The sequence below is a fragment of the Triticum dicoccoides genome, chromosome 6A (genome assembly GCF_002162155.2).
Source record: "Triticum dicoccoides isolate Atlit2015 ecotype Zavitan chromosome 6A, WEW_v2.0, whole genome shotgun sequence".
Classification (NCBI taxonomy): Eukaryota; Viridiplantae; Streptophyta; class Magnoliopsida; order Poales; family Poaceae; genus Triticum; species Triticum dicoccoides.
Window position 1 is genome coordinate 185,808,279 of NC_041390.1, and position 21,393 is coordinate 185,829,671.

A 21,393-nucleotide genomic window follows, 5' to 3' on the forward strand; every position below is an offset into this window, starting at 1 on the left:
GTTATCTGAACCGTCTGTACACCAGCCGTGACTTTGAAGCCGGCTTGGTTAATTTGATGAATGAACGCTATGAGGTAACTCAATCACCATTCTCTTTCATAATTACTTGTCTATTAGCCGCCAAGTCTATAGGACATGATAGAATGTTGAATATGCTGTAGACTTTCCTGTTGCCGTAAAGAATCACGCATCATCACTAGTAGCCCCCAAGGGCCGGCTTAATATCATCATGTTAAGCCGAGACTTTTAAATAGAAGTAATGATCTTTGCGTATGTAGCCCCCAAGGGTCGGTTTAACTAGCATGTTGAACCGAGACTTTAAGTAACAAAAATCAACTTTACCTCAATAGCCCCCAAGGGTTGGTTTAATCAGTGATGAATAAGTCGGGACTAACCATCCTGTTTGAAGTCATCAATCCAATGTGTAGTCTTTATAAACCGGATTACATCATTCGCCCGGGTCAGTCAATGATTCTGTCTTTAACAAAGAGCGACATGCATTAGCCCCCAAGTGCCAAGTATAATACTTGTATTGTGCTTGGGACTTCAAAAAATTCTTAAGAGCAATATATATTAGCCCCCAAGTGCCAATGAAAATACTTGTATTGTGCTTGGGACTTCAATCAATAATTATACTCACGATATCTGTCCATGCTTATACCACAGGCTGAACTTTCTGAAAAGGACTTGCAGCTCAATGATCTGAAGGCCAATATAAAGACTCAACAATCTGAAATATCCAAGGCCCAATCAGAATTGAGGACTTCTTTACAAAACATTGAGAAGCTCAAGCAGAACTTCAATACTGACAAAGATGGTTGGGAAACTGAAAAGGCGGCTCTACTAAAGAGGGCAGAAGAAGCTGTCAGGTTTTGGGTTCCGACAAAACCCTTGAGGTTCAAACACTGGGGTGCGCACAAGGATCTCTCCCCCCTCTAGCTCGCACTCTGTATGATCTCACGGCCTAGCTCGACGAACCCAAAGAACGAGAGACACAAGATTTATATTGGTTCGGGCCACCGTTGTGGTGTAATACCCTACTCCAGTGTGGTGTGGTGGATTGCCTCTTGGGCTGAGGATGAGCAGTTACAAGGGAAGAACAGCCTCCTGAGGAGAGGTGTTCTTGTGCTTGGTGAGCTTGTGTGGTTGAGGATTCTTTCTCTCTAGATGAGTCGATCCCTTTCTATGGTGGTGGCTAGTCCTATTTATAGTGGCCTCGGGTCCTCTCCCCAAATATTAGGTGGGAAGGGATCCCACAACGGCCAATTTGAATGGGGACAGCTAGTACAAGCTATCCTGACAAAAGTAGTCTTCGTCTGCCAAAGGCTCTAGTGGTGACACCGTCTTGGGCTCCACGGTGACCTCCGTCCTGCTGGTCTTGGTCTTGTTGCAGTGATATGGAAACCTTTGCCTGATGCCTCGGGACATCTCGCCTGCGCTTGCCTCTTTAGCACCAAAGAGGAAACAAGGACACTACGCACGCTGGCGCCCGCCTGGCTCCAGTCGTCATGGCTTACGTCACAGGAACCTCGCGAGGTGTCCCTTGCCTTGATCTCTCCACCCCTCGCGAGCCAGCCTGGTGAGGCAGCCCCTGAGGAGGTCTTGCATCGTCCGCCTCACGAGGCTTGGCCCCTCGCGAGGGTCTTGAGTGTTTGCTGGTGAATATGGGTCGTACGAGGCCGCTGGTGGAGCCACGCCGCGGGCCGTAGGAAGGCAAGTCTAGGGACCCCCGTTCCCAGAATGCCGACAGAAGTTGAAGCCGCTCTTAAGCCGGTGACTGATGAACTATCCGGCTTAAGGCAGCAAATCAATAATATGTCATTGGCTATCTTCGGTAAGTTTCAATCCTGATTCCATTCATCTCGAATCTTCTATAAATTGTGTCGGCTTATTAATAAATGAACTAATACAGGCTCTCGAAGCGTCAATTTGGGCTCAGACTTGCGCGTGCGGTTGAAGGACGTCTACACTCTTGTAGAACAACTATATACTAGCGCTCAACAGACCATTGCTGCTGCTCTGCACAAAAAATGGCCACCTACTCTTATCAAGGAGACATTGGAAAGGTTGTCAGTGGTACCCAAAAGAATTGAAGAGCTGAAACGAGCCTCTGCCAGAGCCGGCGCTTTAACTACCCTAAGTCGGGCTAAAGCATGACAAGCAGATCTTGACCCGGAGGATCTGTCCAACGGTTACCCAAGTGTAAAGGAAGACGGGACGCCCGTCAGTGAAGATGATTTTGCAGATATAGTAAGATCAATGCGTCCGTTGGCAACCCGGCTGGCTAAAGAGACCAATCTATCACAGTATCAGTTGGCTTATGATGCTGATAATAAGAAGATGAAGGTATCGATTCATCAGGAGACAGATCTCATCCCGCCAATTCGTAAGCATACCTTCGCTCCTGACATTGATCCATCAAACCTTATTGATGACGAAGCTGTGTTTAGAACGTTGACCGGTATCAACTGGGCTACGCCTGAATTCCAGCTGATGGTTAATCAAGGAGCTGAAGAAGAAGAAGAAGAAGAAGAAACACAAGATGACCCGGAAGCTTAAACCCGTCAGGGATCATGAACCGGCTTATGCACCATAAAGCTTTGATACTTGCATTGTGAAAACATTTATCCTTCTTGGGCCATTATATGCCTTGTAATAGGCTAGTTAAACATTTGATTTGTTGTGCCATCGTGCACATTTTGTTTTGCATAATACTGTTGATCATCCATTTGAGGATCTGCCACTTGTGCTCAAGATTGCATCAACTATGTCGACCAGTTTTATTATTTTACCTGCACACAAACAGATCACAAGTACCCTGGCGGTTTACCCTGATGACCCACAAGTATAGGGGATCTATCGTAGTCCTTTCGATAAGTAAGAGTGTTGAACCCAACGAGGAGCAGAAGGAAATGATAAGCGGTTTTCAGCAAGGTATTCTCTGCAAGTACTGAAATAAGTAGTAGCAGATAGTTTTGTGATAAGATAATTTGTAACGAGCAACAAGTAACAAAAGTAAATAAAGTGCAGCAAGGTGGCCCAATCCTTTTTGTAGCAAAGGACAAGCATGGACAAACTCTTATATAGAGAAAAGCGCTCCCGAGGACACATGGGAATATCGTCAAGCTAGTTTTCATCACGTTCATATGATTCATGTTCGGTACTTTGATAATTTGACATGTGGGTGGACCGGTGCTTGGGTGCTGTTCTTACTTGAACAAGCATCCCACTTATGATTAACCTCTATTACAAGCATCCGCAACTACAACAAAAGTATTAAGGTAAACCTAACCATAGCATGAAACATATGGATCCAAATCAGCCCCTTACGAAGCAACGCATAAACTAGGGTTTAAGCTTATGTCACTCTAGCAACCCATCATCTACTTATTTCTTCCCAGTGCCTTCCTCTAGGCTCAAATAATGGTGAAGTGTTATGTAGTCGACGTTCACATAACACCACTAGAGGCTAGACAACATACATCTCATCAAAATATCGAACGAATACCAAATTCACATGACTACTAATAACAAGACTTCTCCTTTGTCCTCATGAACAAACGTAACTACTCACAAAGCATATTCATTTTCATAATCAGAGGGGTAATAATATGCATAAAGGATCTTAACATATGATCTTCCACCAATTAAACCAACTAGCATCAACTACAAGGAGTAATTAACACTACTAGCAACCTACTAGCACCAATCCCGGACTTGGAGACAAGAATTGGATACAAGAGATGAACTAGGGTTTTGAGATGAGATGTTGCTGATGAAGATGTTGATGGAGATTGCCCTCTCCCGATGAGAGGAGCAATGGTGATGATGATGGCGATGATTTCCCCCTCCAGGAGGGAAGTTTCCCCGGCAGAACAGCTCTGCTGGAGCTCTAGATTGGATCCGCCAAGGTTCCGCCTCATGGCGGCGGATTTCGTGGAAAGGTTGCTTCTGATTTTTTTCTCGACGAAAGACTTCATATAGCAGAAGATGGTCATCGGAGAGCCACCAGGGGGCCCACGAGGTAGGGGGCGCGCCCTAGGGGGGGCGCCCCCCACCCTCGTGGAAAGGGTGTGGACCCCTGGTCTTCATCTTTGGAAGGAGTTTTCATTATTTATTATAAGGTATTATGTGGAGTTTTAGGACTTTTGGAGTTGTGCAGAATAGGTCTCTAATATTTGCTCCTTTTCCAGCCCAGAATTCCAACTGTCGGCATTCTCCCTCCTTATGTAAACCTTGTAAAATAAGAGAGAATAGCCATAAGTATTGTGACATAATGTGAAATAATAGCCCATAATGCAATAAATATCGATATAAAAGCATGATGCAAAATGGACGTATCAACTCCCCCAAGCTTAGACCTCGCTTGTCCTCAAGCGAAAGCCGATGACAATAAATATGTCCCCATGTTTAGAGGTAGAGGCGTCGATAAAAATAAAATACGGACATGAGGGAATCATGATTATTCTCACAACAACAACATACATAGATATCGTCATATGATTACTTATGTTCAAGTGACGATCTATTCATAATGCAAAAGTATGAATCAGAAACCTTATTGAGAACGAACAAACTATAACCTCAGTCATTGAAGCAATTGCAATTTATCATAACATCAGAAAGAGTCTATGTCAGAGCTAAAAAGCAAGTCCACATACTCAACTATCATCTAGTCCTTCTTAATTGCTAACACTCGCGCAATACTTGTGGTTACAGAGTTTTAATCGGACACAGATAAAGATAGGGGCTTATAGTTTCGCCCCACAACCTTTTTACCTCGAGGGTAATGTCAACAATAATAACTCATGCCCCCTACATCCAATTATATATATATATATATATATATATTTATATATATATATATCAGGTTCTTTCCAACATGCTGGGCTTGCCAAAGGATAAAATGAAAAAGGGAGAGGTGAATATCACCATGACACTTGCATAAGGTAGAAGATAATAATAAAAGATAGGCCCTTCGCAGAGGGAAGCAGAGGTTGCCATGAGCTTTTATGGTTGGATGCACAAAATCTTAACGCGAAAGAACGTCACTTTATATTGCCCCTTGTGATATGAACCTTTATTATGCAGTCCGTCGCTTTTATGACTTCCACATCACAAGATCATATAAAGCTTATTTCTCCCACACTAATCAAACATATTTAGAGCAATTTTTATTGCTTTGCACCGATGATAACTTACTTGAAGGATCTTACTCAATCCATAGGTAGATATGGTGGACTCTCATGGCAAAATTGGTTTAAGGGTATTTGGAAGCACGAGTAGTATCTCTACTTGGTGCTGAGAATTTGTCTAGCATGAGGGGGAAAGGCAAGCTCAACATGTTGGATGATCCATGACAACATACTTTATCTCAGATATAAGAAAACATAACCCATTTCGTTGTCTTCCTTGTCCAACATCAACTCTTTAGCATGTCATATTTTGATGAGTGCTCCAATCATAAAAGATGTCAGTAATAGTATATTTATATGTGAAACCTCTCTTTCCTTATTACTTCCTATTAATTGCAACGATGACCAAAGCTATGGCTTCCAACTCCCAATAACTTTTAATCATCACACTCTTTCTATGTGAAGTCATTACTATCAATAAGATCAATATGAACTTTTGTTTCTTCTTATTCTTTTTCTCTTTTCTTTTATTAACCCAAGATCATAGCAAGAAAATCAAGCCCTTGACTCAACACTAATCTTTATTATATAGCTCGCGGACTCGATTACATAGAAAGATCATAAAGCAAAACTTAAAACTAGATCATGCCATAAACTTTGTTCTACTAGATCAAAATACTACTAATAGGATTGAACTAAGGAAAACGGTAAAGATAGGAGTTGTGATTGTGATACGATACCGGGGCACCTCCCCCAAGCTTGGCAGTTGCCAAGGGGAGTGCCCATACCCATGTTATTATGTCTCCTTCTTTGTTGTTGGTGAAATATTCTTGGCGATGATTCCTCTCAGGATACGATTCTCCTCCTCGAGGTTGTTGACCTGCTGCTTGAGGTCCATTGTTTCCTTACGAAGCTTTCCTGTGATAGCTAAAGCTCCTTGCACCCAAGGGTGTTTCATAGCTACGGGAGAACAAGTGACACTCCTCTTCATATTTTCATAAGAAAGAAATCTAACATTGGAAGGGATAACCGAGTTTGGAATAGCTGAGCTCTGTAGTTCCCCCATCATGAACCCAGCTCGGAAGCAAGAGGCGACTTCTTGATCCTCCATGGCATCTACCCTTATTAAGTCAGCCTCCATCTCTTCCTCCGTTGCTGGCCCAAAGTGGTCAGGGTCGCTGTTTGCCCTTGGTTCCAGTGTCGGATTAGATACCCGGCTCTCCCCGACTGACTCTTGAGAAGACATCTTGCTCTAATCTGTAGCAGCAACAGCTCGAAACAAAAACAGAGGATATTTGTGTGACACGGGAGTCAAAACCTTCGGGAGAATAAATAGTGAATTCTTACCAACCAAAATACGCATCGTGCAAGAAAACAGAGTCCGGAAGGCACACGAGGTGCTCACGAGGTAGGGGTGCGCCCAGGGGGTAGGGCGCGCCCTCCACCCTCGTGGGGCCCTCTTGTCCTTCCCGGACTGCTACTTAATTTTCTATTTTCCTAAATATTCCAAACGGAGAAATATTTCCTTAAAAATTGTTTTGGAGTCGGTTTACTTACCGTACCACATACCTATTCCTTTTCAGAGTCTGAAATGTTCTGGAAAGTGTCCCTTATGTATTCCTCCGGGGTTACAGTTTCAATAATATTGGTTTCAATATTTATGGGATTACCTGAGATATAATGTTTAATTCTCTGACCGTTTACCACCTTCGGATTTGTGCCTTCGAAGTTGTTGATTTTTATGGCACCGGAACGATAGACCTCCTCGATAACATAGGGGCCCTCCCATTTAGAGATAAGTTTTCCTGCAAAAAATCTTAAACGAGAGTTGTATAGCAATACATAATCACCGACATTAAACTCACGCTTTTGTATCCTTTTGTCATGGCATCTTTTAATCTTTTCTTTAAACAACTTGGCATTTTCATAAGCTTGGGTTCTCCATTCATCAAGAGAGCTAATATCAAATAACCTCTTTTCACCGCCAAGTTTAAAATCATAGTTGAGCTCTTTAATAGCCCAATATGCCTTATGTTCTAGTTCGAGAGGTAAGTGACATGCTTTTCCATATACCATTTTATACGGAGACATACCCATAGGATTTTTATATGCGGTTCTATAGGCCCATAATGCATCATCAAGTTTCTTGGACCAATTCTTTCTAGACCTATTGATAGTCTTTTGAAAAATTAATTTAAGTTCTCTATTACTCAATTCTAATTGACCACTAGACTGTGGGTGATATGGAGATGCAATTCTATGATTGACGTCATATTTAGCAAGCATTTTACGGAAAGCACCATGAGTAAAATGTGAACCACCATCAGTCATTAAATATCTAGGGACTCCAAACCTCGGAAAAATAACTTCTTTAAGCATTTTAATAGAAGTGTTATGATCAGCACTACTAGTTGGAATAGCTTCTACCCACTTAGTAACGTAATCAACAACAACTAAAATATGTGTATATCCATTAGAGGCAGGAAAAGGTCCCATATAATCAAAGCCCCAAACATCAAACGGTTCAATAACAAGTGAACAATTCATAGGCATTTCTTGACGTCTACTAATATTACCAATTCTTTGACATTCATCACAAGGTAGGACAAACTTACGGGCATCCTTGAAGAGAGTAGGCCAATAAAAACCGGATTGCAATACCTTATGTGCAGTTCTATCTGCCGCGTGGTGTCCTCCATAAGTTTCGGAGTGGCACTTGTGTAGGATCTGATCCTGTTCATGCTTAGGTACACAACGTCTAATAACACTGTCGGTGTCAAAACCGGCGGATCTCGGGTAGGGGGTCCCGAACTGTGCGTCTAGGCCGGATGGTAACAGGAGGCAAGGGACACGAAGTTTTACCCAGGTTCAGGCCCTCTTGATGGAGGTAAAACCCTATGTCCTTCTTGATTAATATTGATGATATGGGTAGTACAAGAGTAGATCTACCACGAGATCGGAGAGGCTAAACCCTAGAAGCTAGCCTATGGTATGATTGTTGTTCTGTATGTTGTCCTACGGACTAAAACCCTCCAGTTTATATAGACACCGGATAGGGTTAGGGTTACACAAAGTCGGTTACAATGGTAGGAGATCTACATATCCGTATCACCAAGCTTGCCTTCCACGCCAAGGAAACTCCCTTCCGGACACGGGACGAAGTCCTCAATCTTGTATCTTCATAGTCCAGGAGTCCGGCTGAAGGTATAGTCCAGCTATCCGAACACCCCCTAATCCAGGACTCCCTCAAACACCATCTACTCCTTATTTATAAAGATGTGGGTCATCCCAAAAGTAATGTTTCAAATCATACAAGAACTTTTTCTTTTGTTGGTATGTGAAGCTAGGTGGTATAAATTTAGAAACTATGTAATTAGCATAATCAGCATACCAAGGGGTACTACGAGAAGTACTTATGACATTTAATTGTTCATCAGGAAAGCTATCATCAATAGGTAGTGGGTCATCAAGAACATTCTCTAACCTAGATAAGTTGTCTGCAACGGGGTTCTTAGCTCCTTTTCTATCAACAATATGCAAATCATATTCTTGTAGCAAGAGAACCCATCTAATAAGTCTAGGTTTAGCATCTTTCTTCTCCATAAGATATTTAATAGCAACATGATCAGTGTGGATAGTTACTTTAGAATCAACAATATAAGGTCTGAACTTATCACAAGCAAATACAAGTGCTAAAAGTTCTTTTTCAGTAGTAACATAATTTCTTTGAGCATTGTCTAGGGTCTTACTAGCATAATGGATAACATTTAATTTCCTATCAACTCTTTGCCCTAAAACAACACCTACAGCATAATCGCTAGCATCACACATAATTTCAAAGGTAAATTCCAATCAGGTGGCTGAACAATAGGTGCAGAGACTAATGCTTTCTTAAGTATTTCAAATGCTTCTACACAATCATCATCAAAGACAAATGGTATATCTTTTTGTAATAAATTAGTCAGAGGCCGAGAAATTTTTGAGAAGTCCTTAATGAACCTCCTATAAAATCCGGCGTGACCAAGGAAACTTCTTATACCTTTGATGTCCTTGGGACATGGCATCTTTTCAATAGCATCAACCTTGGCTTTATCAAATTCAATACCTCTTTCAGAAACTTTATGCCCCAAGACAATACCTTCATTAACCATAAAGTGGCACTTTTCCCAATTCAAGACAAGATTAGTTTCTTCACATCTCTGCAAAACTAGATCAAGATTGCTCAAGCAATCATCAAAAGAAGATCCATAGACGGAAAAGTCGTCCATGAAAACCTCACAAATCTTTTCACAAAAGTCAGAGAATATAGCCATCATGCATCTTTGAAAGGTAGCAGGTGCATTACATAAACCGAAAGGCATATGTCTATAAGCAAAAGTACCAAAAGGGCATGTAAAAGTAGTCTTTGATTGATCTTTAGCTGACACAGGTATTTGAGAGAAACCAGAATAACCATCTAGAAAGCAGTAATGTGTATGCTTGCATAATCTTTCTAGCATTTGATCGATAAAAGGTAAGGGGTAATGATCTTTCTTAGTAGCCTTATTTAATTTGCGGAAATCAATTACCATCCTATAACCTGTAATAATTCTTTGTGGAATCAATTCATCTTTATCATTAGGAACAACAGTAATACCTCCCTTTTTAGGGACAGAATGAACAAGACTTTCCCACTGACTATCAGCAACAGGATAAATTATACCTGCCTCCAGAAGCTTTAGTATTTCTTTTCTTACCACTTCTTTCATTTTAGGATTCAGACGTCGTTGAGGATCACGAACTGGTTTGGCATCTGCTTCCAAATTTATTTTATGTTGACATAGAGTGGGACTAATGCCCTTAAGATCATCAAGAGTATATCCAATAGCAGCACAATGCTTCTTCAGAGTTTTCAATAATCTTTCTTCTTCATGCTCTGAAAGGTTACCACTAATAATAACAGGATATATCTTCTTTTCATCAAGATAAGCATATTTAAGATTATCAGGCAACAATTTAAGCTCAAACACGGGATCACCCTTAGGTGGAGGGGGATCCCCTAGGATTTCAACAGGCAAATTGTGTTTCAGAATAGGTTCCTATTTAAAGAATACTTCATCTATTTCCCTTCTTTCATTCATAAACATATCATTCTCATGGTCTAGCAAATATTGTTCTAAAGGATCACTAGGAGGTACGGCAATAGAAGCAAGACCAATAATTTCATCCTTACTAGGCAATTCTTTTTCATGGTGTTGTTTACTAAATTTAGAGAAATTAAACTCATGAGTCATATCATCTAAGCCGACAGTAACAACATCCCTTGTGCAATCTATGGTAGCATTAATAGTATTTAAGAAGGGTCTACCAAATATAATGGGACAAAAGCTATCTTGTGGGGAACCAAGAACAAGAAAATCAGCAGGATATTTAGTTTTCCCACACAAGACTTCAACATCTCTAACAATTCCCATTGGTGAAATAGTATCTCTATTAGCAAGTTTAATAGTAACATCAATTTCTTCTAACTCAATAGGTGCAATCTCATGCATAATTTCTTTGTATAAGTCAATAGGTATTGCACTAGCACTAGCACCCATATCACATAAGACATGATAACAATGATCTCCTATTTTAACAGAAATAACAGGCATGCCTACCACAGGTGTAGGTTTATCTGTATCACGGGGTTTAGCAATTCTAGCATTTTCATTACAGAAGTAAATAACATGCCCATCTATATTATCAGACAAGAGATCTTTAACAATAGCAATATTAGGTTCTAATTTAACTTGCTCAGGAGGGGTATATGTTTTAATATTGCTTTTACGAACCACAGTTGAAGCTTTAGCATGATCCTTTATCCTAACAGGGAAAGGTGGTTTCTCAACATAACAAGTAGGAACAATAGGATCATTATAAGTGACAGTCTTTTCTTCAACTTTAATAGGTGCAGCTACTTTTACTTCTATGGGGGGATGATATTTAAACCACTTCTCCTTAGGGAGATCAACATAAGTAGCAAAAGATTCATAGAAAGAAGCTACTATCTCAGAATCAAGTCCATATTTAGTGCTAAACTTACGGAAAATATCGGTATCCATAAAAGATTTAATACAATCAAAACTAGGTGTCATACCTGACTCCTTACCATTGTCGAGGTCCCAATCTTCAGAGTTGCGTTTAATTTTATCCAATAAATCCCATCTAAATCCAATAGTCTTCATCATAAAAGAGCCAGCACAAGAAGTATCGAGCATGGTGCGATTATTTTCAGAAAGCCGAGCAGAAATTTTTTGAAGAATTGTTTCTCTTGGAAACTCATGATTGGGGCATGAATATAACATTGATTTAAGCCTCCCCCAAGCTTGAACGATGCCTTCTCCTTCGCGAGGCCAAAAATTATATATATAATTGCGGTCATGATGAACAAGATGCATAGGGTAATACTTTTGATGAAATTCCAATTTCAATCTTCTATAGTTCCATGATCTCGTATCATCACATAGCCTATAGCATATCAATGCGTCTCCCTTCAAAGATAAAGGGAAGACCTTCTTCTTAGCAACATCATCGGGTATACCTGCAAGCTTAAATAATCCACAAACTTAATCCACATATATTAGGTGTTCATCAGGATGCTTTGTTCCATCTCCTGTAAAAGGATTAGCTAGAAGTTTTTCTATCATACCTGAAGGATACTCATAAGGAATTTCATTTTCAATAGGTTCAGTAGGTTGAGGAGCAACTCTTTGCTCTACTGGTCGGGGTGAAGATACCCCGAACAAGCCCCTCAGAGGATTACTTTCTATAGTAACAAGTGACAGTAAATTTCAGCACACTATATAAATTTTTCCTTACCAAATTCCACCTACCAAAGGCGCTTCACTCCCCGGAAATGGCGCCAGAAAAGAGTCTTGATGACCCACAAGTATAGGGGATCTATCATAGTCCTTTCGATAAGTAAGAGTGTCGAACCCAACGAGGAGCAGAAGGAAATGATAAGCGGTTTTCAGCAAGGTATTCTCTGCAAGTACTGAAATAAGTAGTAGCAGATAGTTTTGTGATAAGATAATTTGTAATGAGCAACAAGTAACAAAAGTAAATAAAGTGCAGAAAGGTGGCCCAATCCTTTTTGTAGCAAAGGACAAGCCTGGACAAACTCTTATATAAGGAAAAGCGCTCCCAAGGACACATGGGAATATCGTCAAGCTAGTTTTCATCACGTTCATATGATTCGCGTTCGGTACTTTGATAATTTGACATGTGGGTGGACCGGTGCTTGGGTTCTATTCTTACTTGAACAAGCATCCCACTTATGATTAACCTCTATTGCAAGCATCCTCAACTACAACAAAAGTATTAAGGTAAACCTAACCATAGCATGAAACATATGGATCCAAATCAGCCCCTTACGAAGCAACACATAAACTAGGGTTTAAGCTTCTGTCAGTCTAGTAACCCATCATCTACTTATTACTTCACAATGCCTTCCTCTAGGCCCAAATAATGGTGAAGTGTTATGTAGTTGACGTTCACATAACACCACTAGGGGCTAGACAACATACATCTCATCAAAATATCGAACGAATACCAAATTCACATGACTACTAATAACAAGACTTCTCCCTTGTCCTCAGGAACAAACATAACTACTCACAAAGCATATTCATGTTCATAATTAGAGGGGTAATAATATGCATAAAGGATCTTAACATATGATCTTCCACCAATTAAACCAACTAGCATCAACTACAAGGAGTAATTAACACTACTAGCAACCTACTAGCACCAATCCCGGACTTGGAGACAAGAAATGGATACAAGAGATGAACTACGGTTTTGAGATGAGATGGTGCTAATGAAGATGTTGATGGAGATTGCCCTCTCCCGATGAGAGGAGCGTTGGTGATGATGATGGCGATGATTTCCCCCTCCGGGAGGGAAGTTTCCCCGGAAGAACAGCTCTGCCGGAGCTCTAGATTGGATCCGCCAAGGTTCCGCCTCGTGGCGGCGGAGTTCCTCCCGAAAGGTTGCTTCTGATTTTTTTTCTTGACCAAAGACTTCATATAGCAGAAGATGGTCATCAGAAAGCCACCATGGGGCCCACGAGGTAGGGGGCCCGCCCTAGGGGGGGCGCACCCCCCACCCTCGTGGAAAAGGTGTGGGCCCCCTGGTCTTCATCTTTGGCGAGGATTTTTCATTATTTATTATAAGGTATTCCATGGAGTTTCAGGACTTTTGGAGTTGTGCAGAATAGGTCCCTAATATTTGCTCCTTTTCCAGCCTAGAATTCCAGCTGTCGGCATTCTCCCTCCTTATGTAAACCTTGTAAAATAAGAGAGAATAGCCATAAGTATTGTGACATAATGTGAAATAACAGCCCATAATGCAATAACTATCGATATAAAAGCATGACGCAAAACAGACGTATCATACCCCATGGCGGGTCATAATTCCGTATAAAAACCACTGGTGACTAAAAGCAATCCATAACTAGGGCCGATTCAATCATAACCTTATATAGACATAACAAAATATCATACATGTGATATTTAGTCACACTGCCGGTTTATCATAACTGTGCAGGAAGGGTTACAACCCAAAGGATGGAGGACACAATGCACTTTTCCATTGCCATATACCGCCATTTTACAATGCCGTATGCAGCAGGGGTAATATCACAAAACTTAGAGCACAATGCTTCCAAGCATATAAGATCATCATATACTGGCGACTTATAGTCCAAAGCCAGACCAGGTTAATAAACTCTAGATAGGTTCATATATGAACCATAAGACATCATAGCCCTCATTGGTGCTCAAACATGTCACAAAAGATGAACTTCAGAAATATTCAAGTCAAATATAAATCAAAAGGCAAAAACAAGGCTTTCACAGGCTGCCAAACCTTTTAAATCAAGTGCTTTCAAAGGGCTGCACAACCGCTGAGTTAAACCTTCACTCAACCTTATAAGTTGGGCCCCACATGTCGAATCGTCGTTTTAACTTTGACAAGTTTAGGGTCTATATAAGATTGACTTGTCAAAAGTATGGCGGGTCATTCTAGTCAATCTGGGCGGAGTGGCAGACTTAAAAGGCAGGATAACTCGGGTTTTTAGGTGAATACACCTGGCTTCCAAGCCTATTACAAGGGTCATAAAAACTCTTGTCCGTTGAACACAGAGCCCCCAAGTAATATGTTATTCCAAGCGTATAAGCCAGAATAATAGGGTAATCACAGCTATGCTCAAGGAGCAGGAAGCCCCCAAGTATTTAATAATCATGGCATACAAGCCGGATCAAAAGGGTACACATAGCCATGCTCAATGAGCAGGAAGCCACCAAGTGACCATATGAAGTGACAATAAAGGCTCATTATTCTCAAAATGAAAGGACGGAGGCCCTGAATCATCAGGGATGCCGGCTTATTATATTCATCATAATATATACATTGTCAAGATATGTACATCACAAGAGCTAGTGGCTCAGGTGTAATAAGGCCGAAGATGAGCAATATTCCATGGCCGGTGGGTCTCCTCCTCCGACGTGCGTGAGTCCTTGTGGTCTTGAACATCGATAAGGTAGTATGACCCATTGTTCAGATTTTGGCTGACCACAAAGGGCCCTTCCCAAGGTGGGGATAGTTTATGCATATCAGTCTGATCTTGGATAAGCCGGAGCACCAAGTTGCCTTCTTGAAAGGTTCTGGTTTTTAACCTGGCGGCTGTGATAGCGGCGTAAATCTTGCTGGTAAATCGCCGAACGATCCACCGCAAGGTCACACTCCTCATCCAACAAGTCAAGTGCATCCTGACGTGCTTTTTCATTATCAACTTCAACATAAGCCGCCACACGGGGCGAATCGTGACAGATGTCACTAGGGAGAACCGCCTCCGCTCCGTAAACCATGAAGAAAGGCGTGTAACCCGTAGATCTGTTGGGGGTAGTATTGATACTCCATAATACTGAGGGTAACTCCTCCACCCAACAACCTGGGGCCCTCTGCAAAGGGACCATAAGCCAAGGCTTGATGCCTCACAAAATCTCTTGATTGGCTCTCTCAACCTGACCATTGGACTGGGGGTGAGCCACTGATGATACATCAAGTCGAATATGCTCTCATTGACAAAATTCTTTCATAGCACCCTTGGACAGATTAGTGCCATTATCAGTTATAGTGCTGTGGGGAAAGCCAAAACGGAAAATCACCTTTTTGATAAATTGAACCATCGTCGCCGCTTCACACTTACTAACTGGCTCCGCTTCAACCCACTTTGTAAATTTGCCAACCGCCACCAAAAGGTGGGTCTTTTTATCCTTGGACCTTTTGAAAGGCCCAACCATATCAAGCCCCCATACTGCAAATGGCCAAGAAATTGGGATCATCCTCAATTCCTGAGCGGCACATGAGCTCGCCGTGAAAATTTCTGACAACCATCACATTTACTGACCAAATCCTCTACATCAGCATGAGCCGTCAGCCAATAAAACCCATGACGAAAAGCCTTTGCTACAAGAGACTTAGAGCCGGCATGATGACCACAATCTCCTTCATGAATCTCTCGTAGAATCTCGCAGCCTTCCTCGGGAGAAACACAACATTGAAACGTCCTTGTGACACTGCGATGATGCAACTCTCCATTGGCAATAGTCATTGACTTAGACCGTTAGGTTATTTGCCTGGCCAAAGTTTCATCTTCAGGTAACTCGCCCCGGGTCATATAAGACAAGTATGGGACTGTCCAATCAGGGATAACATGAAGAGCTGCCACCAATTGCACTTCCGGGTCAGGAATAGCTAGATCTTCGTCTGTAGGCAGTTTGACTGAAGGGTTATGCAGAATATCCAGGAAAGTGTTAGGTGGCACCGTCTTATGCTGGGACCCTAACCGGCTCAAAGCATTAGCCGCCTCATTTTTCCTGCGATCAACATGTTCAACTTGATAGCCTTTAAAGTGACCAGCAATAGCGTCAACCTCTCGGCGATAAGCCGCCATGAGTGGATCCTTATAATCCCAAGTGCCAGAAACTTGCTGAGCTACCAGATCTGAGTCGCCGAAACACCTCACCTAGCTTAAGTTCATCTCCTTAGCCATCTGAAGACCATGGAGTAAGGCCTCATACTCAGTTGCATTGTTAGTACAAGGAAACATCAACCGGAGGATGTAAGAAAATTTATCACCTCGTGGGGAGGTCAAGACAACTCCAGCCCCCGGGCCCTCCAACTGCCTAGATCCATCAAAGTGAACAGTCCAATATGTGTTATCCGACTTCTTCTTAGGTATCTAAAGCTCTGTCCAATCATTTATGAAATCCAAAAGTGCTTGAGGCTTGATGGTTGTTCGAGGCATATACTTCAAGCCATGTGGCCAAAGCTCAATGGCCCACTTGGCTACCCAGCCTGTGGCTTCTCTGTTTTGAATAATATCCCCTAAAGGAGCAGAACTAACCACAGTGATGGGATGACCCATAAAATATTGCTTGAGCTTTCTACTAGCCATGAATACCCCGTACACAAGCTTCTGCCAATGTGGATACCTCTGTTTGGACTCAATAAGCACCTCACTAATGTAGTAAACCAGCCGTTGAACCGGATGCTCCTTGCCTGATTCCTTCCTTTCCACCACAATGGCTACACTAACAGCTCGGCTATTGGTAGCCACATATAGAAACAAAGGCTCTTTATCAACGGGGGCAGCAAGAACCGGCGGCTCAGCCAATTGTTTCTTCAAAGCCTCAAATGCTTGGTTAGCATCATCACTCCACACAAAGTGATCTGTCTTATTCATCAACTGGTATAGAAGGATAGCCTTCTCACCCAACCGGCTTATGAACCGGCTTAAGGCCGCAATACAACCCGCCAAACGCTGAACATCATTTATACATGTTGGTTTAGCCAAAGAGGTGATAGCCTTTATTTTCTCCGGGTTAGCTTCAATACCTCATTCCGAAACTAGAAAACCCAAGAGCTTGCCTGCTGGCACACCAAAAACACACTTGGTCAGGTTAAGCATCATCTTGTAGCCCCGGAGATTGTCAAAGGTCTCCTTCAAATCATCTATCAGGGTCTCCTTCTTCCTGGACTTCACCACAATATCATCCACATAAGCATGAACATTGCGCCCAATTTGATCATGAAGGCAATTTTGCACACACCGCTGATAAGTCGCCTGAGCACTCTTGAGCCCAAAAGGCATAGACACGTAACAGAAGGCTCCAAAGGGAGTAATAAAAGCTGTCTTCTCTTGGTCCTTAACTGCCATCTTGATATGATGATAACCAGAATAAGCATCCAAAAAGCTTAAACGCTCACAACCCACTGTAGCATCAATAATTTGATCAATACGGGGGAGAGCAAAGGGATCAGCCGGACAAGCCTTGTTTAAATCTGTATAATCCATACACATGCGCTAGGTGCCGTTTTTCTTAAGTACCAGCACCGGGTTGGCCAACCACTCAGGATGAAAAACTTCAACGATAAACCCAGCTGCCAAGAGCCGGGCCACTTCTTCTCCAATAGCCTTGCGCCTCTCTTCATGAAACGGCTAAGGAATTGCTTGACCGGTTTAAACTTTGGATCAATATTGAGAGTGTGCTTAGTGAGTTCCCTCGGTACACCTGGCATGTCTGAAGGCTTCCATGCAAAGATGTCCCGGTTCTCATGGATGCACACTACTGAAAAAAGACACATCCGTGACATTTTGGGCCGAACGCAAAAATTTTCTGTCATACATATGACACTTCTATGACGATAATTGTGACAAAACCCGGTATCATCATAGATGTGGTGGGCTCCTAATTTTATGACAAAAATGTTGGGGAACGTTGCAGAAAATTAAAATTTTTCCTACGGTTTCACCAAGATCCATCTATGAGTTCATCTAAGCAACGAGTCAAGGGAGAGAGTTTGCATCTACATACCACTTGTAGATCACGTGCGGAAGCTTGCAAGGTGATGATGTAGTCGTACTCGACGTGATTCGAATCACCGATGACCAAGTGCTGAACGGACAGCACCTCCGCGTTCAACACACGTACGGGACGGGAGACGTCTCCTCCTTCTTGATCCAGCAAGGGGGAAGGAGAGGTTGAGGAAGACAGCTCCACCGGCAGCACGACGGCGTGGTGATGGTGGAGAGGCAGTACTCCGACAGGGCTTCGCCAAGCACTCAACGGAGGAGGAGAGGTGTTGGGGAGGGGAGGGCTGCGCCTTGGAGGGTGGTGCGGCTGCCCTCCCCTCACCCCTCTATTTATAGGAGGAAGGGAGAAGGGGGCCGGCACCCTAGAACCCATCTAGGGGGGGTGCGGCGGCCTAGGGGAGAGGGGAGAGGGTGGCTTGCCCCCCAAGCCAAGGGGGGCGCCCCCTCTAGGGTTCCCCCTCAACCCTAGGCGCATGGGCCCAAAGGAGGGGGGTGCGGCCAGCCCACCAGGGGCTGGCTTCCTGCCCCACGCAGCCCATGTGGCCCCCCGGGAGGGGTGGCCCCTCCCGGTGGACCCCCGGAACCCTTCCGGTGGCCCCGGTACAATACCGGTATGACCCCAAAACTTCCCGCTGTCCGTTTGACAACTTCCCATATATAAATCTTTACCTCCGGACCCTTCCGGATCTCCTCGTGACGTCCAGGATCCCATTCGGGACTCCGAACAACATTCGGTAGTCACATACTAGTCTTCCTAATAACCCTAGCGTCACCGAACCTTAAGTGTGTAGACCCTACGGGTTCGGGAGACATGCAAACATGACCGAGACGCTCTCAGTCAATAACCATCAGCGGGATCTGGATACCCATGATGGCTCCCACATGCTCCTCGATGTTGTCATCGGATGAACCACGATGTCGAGGATTCGATCAAACCCTGTATGCAATTCCCTTTGTCAATCGGTACGTTACTTGCCCGAGACTCGATCGTCGGTATCCCAATACCTTGTTCAGTCTCGTTACTGGCAAGTCACTTTACTCGTACCGTAATGCATGATCCCGTGTCCAACACCTTGGTCACATTGAGCTCAATATGATGATGCATTACCGAGTGGGCCCAGAGATACCTCTCCGTCATACGGAGTGACAAATCCCAGTCTCGATCCGTGTCAACCCAACAGCTACTTTCGGAGATACCTGTAATGCACCTTTATAGTCACCCAGTTACGTTGTGACGTTTGATACACCCAAGGCACTCCTACGGTATCCGGGAGTTACACGATCTCATGGTCTAAGGAAGAGATATTCGACATTGGCAAAGCTCTAGCAAAACGAACTACACGATCTTTTATGCTATGCTTAGGATTGGGTCTTGTCCATCACATCATTCTCCTAATGATGTGATCCCGTTATCAACGACATCCAATGTCCATAGTCAAGAAACCATGACTATCTGTTGATCACAACGAGCTGGTCAACTAGAGGCTTACCAGGGACATATTGTGGTCTAAGTATTCACACGTGTATTACGATTTCCGGATAATACAGTTATAGCATGAATAAAGACAATTATCATGAACAACGAAATATAATAATACTTTTATTATTGCCTCTAGGGCATATTTCCAACAGTCTCCCACTTGCACTAGAGTCACCAATCTAGTTACATTGTGATGAATCGAACACCCACAGAGTTCTGGTGTTGATCATGTTTTGCACGCGAGAGAGGTTTAGTCAGCGGATCTGCGACATTCAGATCCGTGTGCACTTTGCAAATCTCTATGTCTCCATCTTGAACATTTTCACGGATGGAGTTGAAACGACGCTTGATGTGCCTGGTCTTCTTGTGAAACCTGGGCTCCTTGGCGAGGGCAATAGCTCCAGTGTTGTCACAGAAGAGTTTGATCGGCCCCGACGCATTGGGTATGACTCCTAGGTTGGTGATGAACTCCTTCACCCAAATCGCTTCATGCGCTGCCTCCGAGGCTGCCATGTACTCCGCTTCACACGTAGATCCCGCCACGACGCTCTGCTTGCAGCTGCACCAGCTTACTGCTCCACCATTCAACATATACACGTATCCGGTTTGTGACTTAGAGTCATCCAGATCTGAGTCGAAGCTAGCGTCGACGTAACCCTTTACGACGAGCTCTTCGTCTCCTCCATAAACGAGAAACATGTCCTTTGTCCTTTTCAGGTACTTCAGGATATTCTTGACCGCTGTCCAGTGTTCCTTGCCGGGATTACTTTGGTATCTTGCTACCAAACTTATGGCAAGGTTTACATCGGGTCTGGTACACAGCATGGCATACATAATAGATCCTATGGCTGACGCATAGGGGATTACACTCATCTCTTCTTTATCTTTTGCCGTGGTCGGTGACTGAGCTGAGCTCAGTCTCATACCTTGTAACATAGGCAAGAACCCCTTCTTGGACTGATCCATTCTGAATCTCTTCAAAATCTTATCAAGGTATGTGCTTTGTGAAAGACCTATGAGGCGTCTCGATCTATCTCTATAGATCTTGATGCCTAATATATAAGCAGCTTCTCCAAGGTCCTTCATTGAAAAACACTTATTCAAGTAGGCCTTAATGCTGTCCAGAAATTCTATATTATTTCCCATCAGGAGTATGTCATCTACATATAATATGAGAAATGCTACAGAGCTCCCACTCACTTTCTTGTAAACGCAGGCTTCTCCATAAGTCTGCATAAACCCAAACGCTTTGATCATCTCATCAAAGCGAATGTTCCAACTCCGAGATGCTTGCACCAGTCCATAAATGGATCGCTGGAGCTTGCATACTTTGTTAGCGTTCCGAGGAGCGACAAAACCTTCCGGCTGCATCATATACAGTTCTTCCTTAAGATGCCCGTTAAGGAATGCTGTTTTGACGTCCATCTGCCATATCTCATAATCATAGTATGCGGCAATTGCTAACATGATTCGGACGGACTTTAGCTTCGCTATGGGAGAGAATGTCTCGTCGTAGTCAATCCCTTGAACCTGTCGATAACCCTTAGCGACAAGTCGAGCTTTATAGATGGTAATATTACCATCCGCGTCCGTCTTCTTCTTAAAGATCCATTTGTTTTCTATCGCTCGCCGATCATCGGGCAAGTCTGTCAAAGTCCATACTTTGTTTTCATACATGGATTCTATCTCGGATTTCATGGCTTCAAGCCATTTGTTGGAATCCGGGCCCGCCATTGCTTCTTCATAGTTCGAAGGTTCACCGTTGTCTAACAACATGATTTCCAGGACAGGGTTGCCGTACCACTCTGGTGCGGAACGTGTCCTTGTGGACCTACGAAGTTCAGCAGTAACTTGATCCGAAGTACCTTGATCATTAT